This window comes from Pectinophora gossypiella, chromosome 25 (assembly GCF_024362695.1).
Source record: "Pectinophora gossypiella chromosome 25, ilPecGoss1.1, whole genome shotgun sequence".
In the NCBI taxonomy this organism is placed as follows: Eukaryota; Metazoa; Arthropoda; class Insecta; order Lepidoptera; family Gelechiidae; genus Pectinophora; species Pectinophora gossypiella.
In genome coordinates, this window is record NC_065428.1 from 9,583,305 (window position 1) to 9,595,976 (window position 12,672).

Genomic DNA, 12,672 nt, shown 5'->3' on the forward strand with positions numbered 1-12,672 from the left:
GTTGATGGGGTTGGTAATCCACCTCACTACCCACACGATAGAAGAAGAAGACATTGAAATCGCAGGTACGAATCCCAGTACACGCCTAAACCAATGTACTTACGTCGAATTTGTTATTAGCATGTGCTCACCGGTGAAGGAAAATATCGTGAGGAAACCCACATTCCCGGGAATGCATTTACGGAGGTATGTGACTTAACCTGTATTGGGCTGGTTTTCCTTTCGCGGGTTGGAAGGTCAGACAAGCAGTCGCTTCTGTACAAAACCGGACCTGTCAAAATCTTCAGGTTCCTGACTGTAGTCGCTTCTGTAAAAAATCGGTTCTGTCAAACGAATCTCAGCTGAGACTGCCCGCAAGATCATGCTCAAGTCTCTGTTTTTATATGAGAACTGTCACATTGACAAGGTAAGCGGACCCAGGTTAGGTAAGCGGACCCAGTGAAAAACGGGACAATGCTAGGGAGGTAATTATGATCTTATGTTTTCGATCGATCTCACTGCTGGGCAGAGGCTTACCCTTGTTTCCTCCTCTCGACTTTGAACGAACTCTGGCCAACCCTTTCGACAAGCATTGAGGTCGTCACATTAAATACTTTCAGACAATATATTAAATTTCACAGAAATTTAAAACTCGTGTTAAGCATACTTTGTTTAAAAAAGCTTATTATAGGATTAACTGTCTGGTAACTAATATTAGGTACCCAAATTCTATAGTGTGGGTTGTGAGGTGGAGTACCAACGTAAACAAAACCAACCAACCTACACTGAATTGTATATAATAACATTTTATGTTGTTTTATTTAAATAACGTCTAGGGCCCTTTGCAGAGGTTTTTCTAGCAGCTTCTGTTCCCTGGCTATACAGGTTGTGAGAAGCTGCAGTAGTTTTAGGGGGATGAGACGTTCGTTATGTAAAAAAAAACGATTCCTAGCTAAAGATATTTTTGAATTTGAATTTGAATAAGATTAGTGATTCTAAATAATAAAAAGGTCTGGTATTAAATGTGTTTCTCTAGTTATTAAATAACTTGTAATGTACCCTCATTGATTTAAAAGATGTGTTGCTGTTGCAGTTTCTTGTCATTTCTTTCCTCAGCCATTACACCTTGTGAAATGACGTTGTTTCAAAGAAAAAAAAAAAAAAAAAAAAAAAAAAAATTGACCTTCAAATAGTTAATCCATGATAATTAAGTACCTATGTTGAATTAATTATTCTGATTCTTGTCTTAGGAGATGTACAATTTGTATTTTTTATTTATTTAAAGTTTTATCTGTCATTAACATTCCATTCCGAGCTACAGAGAGCAAGTTAAGTTGTCGGTGTTGGGTTATTTGCTTATGTACGGTCACGAGCATTAACATGTATACACTTTGGTACCATTTCACACTAACTTTTTTGACAAATTGAACTGTAAGTCTCACTAAATGTCAAATATGTTAGTGCGACAGAGTCCTAAAGTGGGTACATTGTATTGCTCATGACTGTACACCCATACGTGCGTACGTATTTGTACGGGGTGTAAGTGACATCGTAACGAATACTGAGGGGGATGATTCAGATTATTAAAATTCATGGTATTTTTTGTGTTTTTTAAATTATTTTCAGTTCCAAATTTTTCCGATGGAAAATTCCACTTGATATCAACTCAGAATCGTGAGCTGAATCATCCCCCTTAATGTTCGGTATTATATCACTGGCACTGGCAGTATGAACAAACATACATACATTTAGCACTTTCGACTATTAACACAAAGAGATTTGACTGCCTGCAGTTTAAAATTATTCAACCTGTCAATTTTTTTCAGTTTGTCTTCTGATCACTTCGACACTGGCAGAATGGTCGTATTCCTAAGCGACCCATTGCCAACGACAAATGATAATGGCTTGCTAATTTTGTAAAATGAGATATTAATGGCATACGGATGGAATGGTATGGATGGATGGTGTCAAATGAAAAAGTGCTGGAAAGAGTTGAAGAAAGGAGAACCATATTGAGGACTATCGAGAGCCGGAGAGGAAATTTGATTGGCCACCTGATACGACACGATTCATTTATAACAAACATTATAGAAGGAAAAATTGAAGGGAAGAGAGGAAGGGGTAGACCTAGGAGAACATTTATGAAACAAATAAAAGAGAAGGTGCAGGTCGTGTCGTATCGGGAGGTGAAGGTTTTGGCGGGAAGAAGAGAGGAATGGCGATTATTCCACCGACAAGAGCGCAGCTATTAAATAGAGAGAGATGGATGGAATAAAAAAAGATCCCGACAAATTGAGAACCTCGAATGTTTTAAAGAAAGGCCAGGTCAGGAGTAGACTTTAATCAGAGTAGAAGAAGCGAAAGTGGTGTGTCAGGATCTTAGTCAGTGGAATTCCGTGCTCTCTGCCTACCCCCACGGGAAATAGGCGTGATCTTATATATGTGTGTAAAAAATAAATTATTTTATATTTCTTATCAAGTCAGTGTACGAACGGCCTCCGTGGTCCAGTGCTTGAGCGTTGTACTCACAATCCGGAGGTACCGGGTTTGAATCCCGGTAGGGACAAATCACAAAAATCACTTTGTGATCCCTAGTTTGGTTAGGACATTACAGGCTGATCACCTGATTGTCCAAAAGTAAGATGATCCGTGCTTCGGAAGGCACGTTAAACCGTTGGTCCCGGTTATTACTTACTGATGTAAGTACATAGTCGTTAAATGAGTCATGTCAGGAGCCTATGGCGGCTCAATAATATCCCTGACACCAGGGTTGATGGGGTTGGTAATTCACGTCACAATCCGCACCATATAAGAAGAAGTGTCCGAAGAGAAAACGACAATTTAAACTTAATTGTGACTTAACTAGAAGGTGAGAATGGACCTTTAAGGTCAATCTGCCAAGTGCTTACTAGTAACTTGAGGTCACAAGTTAAAGGGCAATTTGGGTCAAGAGCTCTTAAGGGATAATGCGGGCAGCGAGCCAAATGTATAGATATATATCTATGCAGCAGATAAAGGATGTACTATGTGGACATTGCACTGTCTTTAAACTGTGGTAACTAAGATCTGCGTGAACAAATTCTAAGTTTATTTTGACATACATAAGTACTTAAATAAAAATAGTTTTTACCTGTATTACAATTCACAGTTCGTGCCTTTGGTTTTGGTCTCATACAAGACCATTAACCCAGCCCCAAGGGCGACGGAGTCATGTATTTATACATTACACATTATTTTTTGTTTCACATTTTAACGCTTATAAGGCCTCTCTCTCTTTATTTAAGAGCTGCGCTCTTGTCGGTGGAGTAATCGCCATTACTCCATAGATAGGGAGTGTAGAACGGCGATTGTCCCAATCGCTTTCCGTTCCGCAGTACACCGACCAATTTCTCAATCGATGATGTTCTAGCTAGAGCCCTACCAGAATCCATTTCCTCGGCCTCCAACCAGTACTGATACCGCTGCTGTCCGGCACCAGGGGTGCGCTTTTGAAGTAGCGGCGCCTACTCGCTACGTCACAAGATCGTCGTAGAACCTAAGTAGCATTTTATAGGTCAGCCCGTCCCAGTGAGGTACCCACTACGTTCTGCTAATCCTGCCGCTGTTTGGTCGGGGACTGATTATTTTATATTCGCGGCTAACCATCATATCTGATGGCCATTCCACTATCCGCCACCTGTGAACCCCGTTGATGGCCTACAGCTCAGCCTACTACCTTATTATAAGGACAACCAAAGTATAAATCATGAATACCTATACAAGAAAAGAAGTGGAAAACCTCTCCACATGCATGCAACTGAAATAATGCCGCCATTCAAAAACAATTCATCAAAGTTCACAGTTTACAATGAAATGTCCACAACCGCCTTTAGCGCAAAGGGAATTAAAAAAAAAAGATCTCGTTTTTCACGTTGTTCCTCCAAAGCAGAGTCAAAGAGATCGTAGTTGTTTTTTGTTTTTAAATTGCTCTGTAGTAAGAGTGAAAATAGATGGCCGAAGTTATATTCTAGTGTGTTTGCTAGTGATTGTCTAACCTCGCTTTTATATACGAAACACACTCAGCTGGTCATATCCGTTCCCGCCTTTTCTGTTCATCAATAAATAAAGTATATTAATTCTATTTCTCATAATGAATCGAAATCTTTAAATAAAATCCACGCACGCGCACACACACACACACACACACACACACACACACACGCACACATATACACCACTTACACATTACCACATCCCCACTACATCATCAACACTTACATTTTAAATGTAAGTAAATTTAAAACTTAAAAAAATAATATTTTGTTGTAAGAATTAAAATTTATTATAACTATAATAATAATAAATATAGATAGGCTACAATTTTGACATTATTTTTCGTAACATACTGCATACAAAAGTAAATATTTTTTCGATCATACTAAGGGTTTTAGCTTTCCTGTGAAAGGAGGTCCTGAATAGTCGATATTCGGTTTTTTGCCAGGTTATAATGCACAAAAGATCTTTTAATATACTATCACGGAGCTCCGTGTGTCGTAAAGTTTGCGGACGAGTGGAGTGCGAAGTTGAAATAATGAACTATTTGCTCATACTTGTATGGCGTGCGTTTCGCACTCACTTGGCCCTTCCAACCTTCTTTTTTCTTTTTTTTTGACGTAACTTACTGTAGATTACTATTTATAGCCGCAGATGGCATTAACTACTTTGGCCGGACAAATGGGGAGCGCTGAAGGCTCTCACCCGGAAAGGCTCTCGTCCTTCCAAACTTTTTCTTCTATTCCGCACCTAAGTACTCACCTAGGTGCCTATGTGAGGTATGTGAGGGCCCTTCCAACCTTCTTTTTTTTTGACGTGACTTATTATATATTTGCCGCAGATGGCATTAACTACTTGACCGGACAAATGGGGAGCGCTGGAGGCTCTCACCTTTCCAACCTTTTTCTTCTATTCCGCACCTAAGTACACACCTAGGTGCCTATGTGAGGTATGTGAGGTGACAATGGGTAGCATTCGTCTCCCTGAGCCACTTTGTATGATATAAAAGGTCTACGTTATTTACCTGAGGGCGCTACCGCTTTGTGGGATAAGTGCACGGTCTGGTAACGACAGCACACTAGTCGAAAAATAGAATCCAAAATTCAAATTCAAAATTCAAAAATATCTTTATTCAGTAGCTAACATAGTTACACTTTGAATCGTCAATTTTTACATAACGAACTTCTCATCCGCCTAAAACTACTGCAGTTTCTCACAGCCTGTATAGCCGGGGAAAAGAAGCTGCAAGAAAAACCTCGGCACAAGGCCCTAGACGTTCTTTTAAAAAAATAAACATAAAATATTATGCAATTGAGTAATTTAGCTGCCTAATATCAGTTCTCAGACAGTTAATCCCATGCATTCATATCTTCTAAATAATCACTAACTTTATAATAACCTTTTTTGTGAACTTTCTGTTTAACTACAGTTGAAGGGCAAATTCTGAATGTGAATGGGAATCTTATTGTATCTTATTGAAACAGAATCAGAATCATTCCTCTACTATCGTACCAACCTCACCAACCCTGGTGTCAGGGTTACTATTGAGCCGCCAAAGGCCCCTTAAATGGCTCATATAACGACTACTTACTTACATCAGTAAGTAGTAACCGAGACCAACGGCTTAACGTGCCTTCCGAAGCACGGATCATCTTACTTTTTGGACAATCTGGTGATCAGCCTGTAATTTCCTAACCAAACTAGGGACCATAAAGTAATTTTTGTGATATGTCATCACCAGGAATCGAACCCAGGACCTCCGGATCGTGAAACCAACGCTCAACTACTGGACCACCGTACAATAATAATAATAAATTTATTAGTTATACACGGCGATGCGGTCCAACAGATAGCTCGGTGAGGTGTGGGTACTTAGTTCATCTTGCGATGGATGTACCTCTGCTTACCTCAATCAATCGGGATATAGTCGTGAACTTCTCTCTCCCTCTCTCTCTCTCTCTCTCTCTCTCTCTCTCTTTATTTAAGAGCTGCGCTCTTGTCGGTGGAGTAATCGCCTTCATTACTCCATAGATAGGGCGTGTAGAACGGTGGTTGCCCCAATCGCCTTCCGTTCCGCAGTACACTGACCAATTTCTCAATCGGTGTTGTCGTGAGCTTATTTTACGTAATAAAAAAACTTATTTTTCCACAATAATTTCATCTGCTATCTCTACCCACGGCTGTAAGCGCAGTTCCGCCCGCGCCCCGCACCCCATCTTCCTGCCTTCTCTTCTAATTCTTGTTCTACGGAACTTCATACTAGATTATCTTCTTTATTTCAAGACTAGTAAGGGTAATTGTAGTACGTTTCGATTGGGCTGCCCACCCCAGTAACATAGAATAAGGAATAATATTACTTATAGAACGGCAATTCTCCGCTGCCCACCAGCGGCTAAGCTAGGTTTACCTCACCCTTATCATCACCAGCCCATTAACGACCCCACTGCTGGGGCACGGGCCTTCCCTATGGATGGATAGGGAGATCGGGCCTTAAACCATCACGCGGGCCCAGTGCGGATTGGTGGTTATTAACAAGTAATGCAGCCGGGACCAACGGCTTAACGTGCCTTCCGAAGCACGGAGGAGCTCGAGATGAAAACTTTTTTTTGTGGTCACCCATCCTATGACCGGCGTTTGCGAAAGTTGCTTAACTTCAACAATCGCAGACCGAGCGCGTTTACCGCTGCGCCACCGAGATCCTGACCCTCAGCGACCCGCATTTGTCCGGCCAAGTAGTTAATGCCCTTTGCGGCAAACCTACAATAAGTTACTTAAAAAAGAAATACACTTTCCGGAAATGTGGGTTTCCTTCACCGCTGATCACGTGATGATCATTTGAGATCTAAACATGAATTCTAAAACAAATTTCGAAGATCATAGTTTGAGCCCGTGCTCAATTCGACTCGGTGACTCACAGTAAGAGTCAAGTCGTTCTTCCAACTGGGCCTCCAAGGCTTTTTCGGAAACCTTAAGATGGATGTATGGTCTTCTGGCGTGTGAGTTGTGAGGTGGATTACCGACCTCATCAAACCTGGTGTCAGGGTTATTATTGAGCCGCCAAAGGCCCCTGACATGACTCTCGTAACGACTACTAATGTACATTAGTAAGTAGTAACCGGGACCAACGGCTTAACGTGCTTTCCGCATGAATCATCAACCTGCAATGTCTTAACACGTTCATTGAGTAACTGAAACTTAGATATCAACCCCTCATGTGCATAGTATTTATGTACATAGACACATTATGGAAAATAAATCTGCCCCAGATATGGGACATGCACGAATGAGTTTCAAATTTATTGGCTCATATGTGGTTCATACACAGTGAACGTGTTAACTTCTTGACCAAATGAGGGTTCAAAAATTGATGGATTTTGTGGACAACTACAATTTGTGCCCGAAATATGGGGCATGCACGAATGAGTGTCAAAATTGGCTCATATGTGGTTCATACACAGTGAACGTGTTAACTTCTTGACTAAATCAGGGTTAAAAAAATGAATGGATTTGGTGGACAAATGCAATTCATGCTCGCAATTACAAAGCGTGCATAACCTTTCTAACTTCACGGACATCCCTTGCGGCGTGGACAGGAAGTCTTAAAAGTTGTAATAACTTGGTATGGGACAAAGCCGGCTGTCAGAGGCGAGGCTAACTGACATTGCAAACTTGCTTTAGCTTAGCGTAACTTAACGGACGTACACAGAATGACTTTGCTAGATTGTTTATGTTTTTCTTTACTTCGGTATCATTATCTTGCTGTTTTATTATCTTAAGTGTAGTTTGTAGAAATGAAGTCTTTGCGTAGCATCTGCGGTGTGAAGTTGAGTGATAGAGTGAGAAACAGTGTGATAAGACAGAGATGTGGTGTAAAAGACGATATAGTGACTAGGATTGAGAAGGGAATGTTAGGTTGGTTTGGACACGTAGAGCGGATGAAGGATAATAGGATTGCAAAAGCGGTATATAAAGCGAAAGTTGATGGTAGGGCTGGCAGAGGAAGACCGAGAAGGACTTATGATGACCAAATTGGAGATGTCCTTAGAAAAGGTTCAATACGATCTACTCTGAACCGGCGTGCGTGTATGAAGCGATTGATGAATGTGGAGGAAGCAAGAGAAGTGTGTCAGGATCGAAGCAAATGGAATTCTATAGTCTCTGCTTACCCCGGTGGGAAATAGGCGTGAGTTTATGTATGTATGTATGTATGTAGTTTACATTAACACAGGTACAGGCCTTCTGAGCAAGCTTGCTCCATCTTAGGCCTCGTCAATGCATTCAGGCAAGTCTGGGACCAAGAGCAAACCCATCAAAGGATGAAAAAAAAAGCACAGTTTCATATAATATGTTGTTGATATAATTATGACATACTAATAATAAATTAAGATTATGAAACGAATATGAGTTGCGGTCGCAGTTATAAGCGATGTAGTTGTTTGCTTCTTCTTCTTCTAGCGTGTGGGTTATGAGTACCAACCTCATCAACCCTGGTGTCAGGGTTACTATTGAGCCGCCAAATGCCCCTGACATGGCTCATGTAACGACTACTTACTTACATCAGTAACTAGTAACCGGGACCAACGACTTAACGTGCCTTCCGATCACGGATCATCTTACTTTCTGACAATGTGGTGATCAGCCAGTAACGTCCTAACCAAACTAGGGACCACAAAGTAATTTTTGTCCCCACCGGGAATCGAACTCGGGACCTCCGGATCATGAGCCCAACGTTCAACCACTGGACCACGGAGGTCGTCGTCGAAGTTTGCAATCGATAAATTTCGTAGAAAAATATATGTATGTATGTGATGTGAGTTTGTTGTGATAAACTATCTACGTGGTATTATTCATGTAATCCTCCAAAAAGCCTAACAAAACAAAAAAGCGTATTCGCTTTCGCAATAAAAAATGTGTTTTAGCGCAACACAATACTTACCTACCATCTTTCGGCACAATAGGATAAATAATATGATATCCCGAATCGAGGTTCCACTAAACGCGATATATTTGGACGATAATATGTGTAAATCGTTGACATCACAAGAAAATGTCTTGCTATTCGGCCGTAGCAACCGATGGGTTACTCGCGTTTTCACTTTTAAGACCCTTTTTTTCCACTGTAATAAATTACTTAATAGGAATAAGCATAAGATTTACCACTACAGTAGATACAGCGCTTGATACAAAAATGCGGCGAAAACTTTGCGCTTGTTTAGCTATACATTCATACACAGCGGTATATACATTCAATAAAATCGTGTCAAATTAAGAAAGTACGTATCGTCTTATTACGTATATTAGCACGTGGTGCTTCGTAACGCGGTCGGGTTATACTGCGACTCGGATTGCGGATTGTATGAAGTGTCCCGGTGTGCTGGTAATCCTGTTATTTCGTTAAAAATGATGAAGTCATCTGAAGAATTTAGCTTCGTTATTCACTGGTTACTGACTGGAAACTAACTTTCGGTTGATTGAGGGGAGTCCTGTGCCCAACAAATATGTTACGTGTTATGTAAGAAATAGGTTGTCAGTTTGTTTGTATATCCTTGACAGTGATGGTGTTAATAGGAAGAACCTGACTGGCAGTCGTACCACGATCCATAAGGGCGTCGTTAATATAATGTTTTCCATTTTCTCTGTATGTGGAGTCGGATATATGTGTGCTGGGTGGACTATTATGTAGATTTTTTTGTAACAAAAGTGACTTTTATGATTTTAAGTTGTTACCTGGATAGCTTTATGTTTTAGGTAATGGTTTATCTGACTTTCTTTGGGAGGTCCCCTTAAGGTTGTTTTTCGCATGTCTGTCTATTTGTCTTAGGGCCTGTCGGCAGGGCAGGAATGTTGCAGAATACCAGCGTCGTGGCTCACGCCGCGACTTATGCTGAGCGAGGTCCTTTTATCCCGGACGCCACCGCAGATGATCGGGCCGTCAGTGCGTTGCATTTAGGATGCTTACTTTTATTATTATTGTTTTTATGGTTTTGCTTTGTTTTCTTTTTTTTTTTGTTTTTTTTTTTCTGTGTACTTATTGATTTCCGTGTGGTTTCTGTCCTGTGTTGAATGTAATGTACCTGTCTGTCTGTGTCTGTGGTGTAGGGAGTAATAAATGTTTCTTTATTTCTTTCTTTCTATCTATCAAAGTGCAGAATCGATAAGCATAGTGATGTACCAGTCGAAATGAGACGGATCGATTCAAAATTAAGTACTTACATACTTTCTGGCTTTCAGGGTCGTGTTTGTCAGTTCTGTAAATAAAAATAACAAAAGTTATAATCAATAAATGTAAGATGAAATCTCACTTAAAAGGCGTTGATTTAATTTTATAATCGTATTACATTTTATATTATTCCCACTTGAATTACCTACCTGCATAAATTTGTAAGGAAGTGTGCACAATAGCTCGGGAAACTATTGGACTCTAGTCTAACATTGTCGCTGATAGTACAGGAGTGCGACTAGCTATAAAGGCAGCCAATAAGTAAGTGACAGCAAACACTTCAGGACCCCGTGTGTTTGACGAATTCCCTCATTCGGTACTTATTCCAATCGAGATACCCGCATACCACATTCCCGAGAAATGCGTTTGTGAAGTATATGATCTAACCTTTACTGGGCTGGTTTTCCCTTGTTCTTCTTTTATCGTGTGGGTTGTGAGGTGGATTACCAACCCCATCAATCCTGGTGTGGGTTACTATTGAGCCGCGAAAGGCTCCTGACGTGACTCATGTAACGACTACGTTCTTACATCAGTAAGTAGTAGCCGGGGTAGGTTTACCCTTCGCCGGTTGGAAGGTCAGACAGGCAGTCGCTTCTGTAGAAAACCGGACCTATCAAATATTCAGGCTAGGTAAGCGGACGGTAGCAAGAGAAGTATGTCAGGTTGGAAGCAAATGGAATTCCATAGTCTCTGCTTCCCCGGTGGGAAATAGGCGTGAGTTTATGTTTGTACTTATGTAATTTAAGGGAAATACCGAGAACTAGTATACACTTACTTTATTTTGAATAACTTAAGAATTCACAAAAAATATCAATAGGTCGCGCGGCAGCGCCTCTCGGCGATGCGGAACTGAACACTGTAGGCTGAACCCTGCCGCCCGCGCACCGGGAAGAGACGCACACGCAGGGAAGCAAGGACCTCGTAGTTACTGGTGTACTGTGGTCGCTCTTATAGTAATTTTCAAGTCTATTCTCGGCCTATAACACTTATCGCGCGAATAGTAAACGCGAGACCGGGTATGAATAATAAAAACAGTTATTAAGGAAGTAAGTATGAAGCAATCATATAGGTGATTGATTTACGAACGTACTGATAAGCTTACAAATGGCTACTTCGAAGTTATAGCCCGCTTATTTCATTATGACACGTTCATATCGCAATTTCTTTTCATTAAAACCTTTTTGGTTCTGTGCACACTACTTTATTGCGGGAAATACATGGCGGCCTTCGTTGTCCAGTGGTTGAGCGTTGGGCTCACGATCCGGAGGCCCCGAGTTCGAACCCCGATGAGGACATATCACAAAAATCACTTTGTGGTCCCTCCTGGTCCTCAAGACATTAAGGGCTGATCATCTGATTTTCCTCCTCCTTTGGCAGTTGGGTAAAAATTAGAAAGTGTTTAAATTATTTAGCCGAGTAGTATATTTTGTAGAATGCTAAAAGTTACTTTGTAATTTTTGAATGTCTTCCATGAGCAAAGTGATGTTTGGCTAGAGAATAAATGTGTCTGGAGGAAAGATTATTTTTGTACAAAACTTGATTAGATTACTTAGATTCATTAATTCACATTTAGAACATATTTTAGACACAATATAAAACGGTAACAACATAAATATGATCGTCGAAAATGATAACAAAAGAATGTAAACACACAAGATAATAAATTAAATGAATTTATTATAATAATATAATATATAAATAGAGATTAGTAACGTGTGTTTAGCTACTAGCCCAAACACCTCCGTCAATGCGGAGTGGAGCAGCGTGGTGGAGTATGGTCCACACCCCCTCCGGTTGATCGAGGGCAGGCCTGCGCCCACCAGTGGGATGTATGTAGGTATGTACATATACGCAATGTCTCATCACTTGTTTAAAACATGTTAACACACAATAAAATTACATGCTGATCACCTGATTGTCTGAAAGTAAGATGATCCGTGCTTCGGCAGGTTAAGCTGTTGGTCCCGGTTACTACTAAGTAAGTTAATATATGTAATCTTTATATGAGACATGTTAGGGGCTTTTGTCGGCTCAACAATAAACCTGACCCCAGGGTTGTTGTAGATGGTAATCCACCTCACAACCCACACGATAAGAAGATTGCGTGGTTGCTTGGTTGCATGCAAACGCTTTATTATCTCTATCCCGTTTTTTCACAGGGTCCGCTTACCTAACCTGAAGATTTGACAGGTCCGGCTTTTTACAGAAGCGTCTGCCTGTCTGACCGTCCGACCCGCGAAGGGAAAACCAGCCCAGTACAGGTTAGGACACATACCTCCGAAAATGCATTTCTTGGAAATGTGGGTCTTTTGTGGGTTTGCTTTGTATGTAACCTAATGTTATGTTATCGCTGTGCATGAAGCCACACAGCATCCGGACTCGAGAGCAGTATCTGCACATTCCTGCTGCGTCTTGAATGTCAAGTATACCGGAAACTGTTT

The 12,672-nt window shown here is 40.8% G+C and overlaps 1 protein-coding gene across 1 annotated transcript in view; it reads right to left on the reverse strand.

Moving 5' to 3' along the window:
- Positions 1-12,672, reverse strand: part of LOC126378011 (kin of IRRE-like protein 1) — a 445,390-nt gene that overhangs the window by 384,106 nt on the left and 48,612 nt on the right. Inside the window, exon 2 of the mRNA XM_050026033.1 lies at positions 10,229-10,259. The gene's annotated coding sequence lies outside the window, so the exon portion shown is untranslated. The remainder of the gene's footprint in view (positions 1-10,228; positions 10,260-12,672) is intronic.